Below are 1,456 nucleotides of genomic sequence, written 5' to 3' on the forward strand. Positions count from 1 at the left end.
AGAATTGATATTGAGATGGTGAGTTCAAACACGGCACAACCATGGAGAACTAGAGGGGTTCGATTTGTGAATCATTAAAAAGAGTGGGAATGACGCATGTTATGTATGTTAATGATGTGCTATGATTGGGTGAAAGAGTAAAAAGATGCATGTGTGAGTGAAAAAGGGAAAAGAGTAGTGCGAGCGAAGAGGGAGTTTTAACGAGAGAATGAGAACAGAAAAACTCTTGATTCCCTTAGAGTAGGTACTCGTCGACCTGACTCGGGGTTAATATCCTTTAAATCTTTTGCATTTTGTTAATCCGGACGTAGCCTAACTTGATTGAAAAATACATATATGACTTTTATTACTGCAATTAAATGTTTCATGATTTATTTTTATCAAATTAGATATTTTCCCGGCTCCATATAAATGGTTCACAATCCATACTGAACCCACCAATCAGACAACGAGCCAGCAGAAGGTGGATTTCAGCTTGTTACAGGTTTTCAGCATAACCAGAAACCAGTCATAGCCATGAAATTGGCGCCAAATTTGAAAATGTAATCAGGATTCACAGTAACTCAAATGAAAATTTTTTTTACACTTTTTAAAAAACTATTTATTATTGCACTATTTTTTTCTAGTTGCATACTCTTGCATTACAGTACCAATTTCACTTTGGAATTTAATTTTCTAACATTTTCTTAAGTTTCCTAAAAATTTCCTTGATAAAAAATGACAAGTTTTGAAACTTAAAACAGCATTTAATTTTTTAGAAGACAAGTTGAATTTTCAAAAAAAAAAAAATAAATAAATTATCAATCCAAAAGGTCGAACATTCTGTCCAACTAGACTAAAATGTTCAACAAATCAGTTAAAGTTTCAAACAAAAAATATTAATTTTTAGTAAGACTTGAATTTTTAACTAAATGATTAAATATTCAACAAAATAGTTGAATTTTGAATTAAATCTTGGAATCTTCTACTTGAAGAGATCAATTTTTTACTAAATAGTCGAAACCTAAAAAAAACTTTAAAATTGGAAAAAAGCAGATAAATTTTCAACCTGAACATTTTAATTTAAAAAAAGGAAAGCTCAATTAAAAATATAATAGTTTATATTTTAACAGAAAAATAAAACCAAATCATAAAATGTTTCACAAATTAGTTTAATTTAAAACCAAACTGTTGAATATTCAATTTAAAAAATAATTGAATCTTCAACAAGACAGTGGAATTTTGAATTAAATATTTGATTTTTTAACTTAAAAAAATGAATTCTCAATCAAAACTGCAATAATTGATATTTAAACCAGAGATGGTGAAATTTCTACCAAAAGAAATTAATTTTCTAATCGGAAAGACGAATTTTCAAATAAATGAATGAATTTTAAATTGAAAAAGATCAATATTTAATTAAATTTATAAATTTATAATGAAATGCATCAGGGCCGTAGCTAGCCGTAGCCCCCCC

Source organism: Belonocnema kinseyi, chromosome 10 (genome assembly GCF_010883055.1).
Source record: "Belonocnema kinseyi isolate 2016_QV_RU_SX_M_011 chromosome 10, B_treatae_v1, whole genome shotgun sequence".
Classification (NCBI taxonomy): domain Eukaryota; kingdom Metazoa; phylum Arthropoda; class Insecta; order Hymenoptera; family Cynipidae; genus Belonocnema; species Belonocnema kinseyi.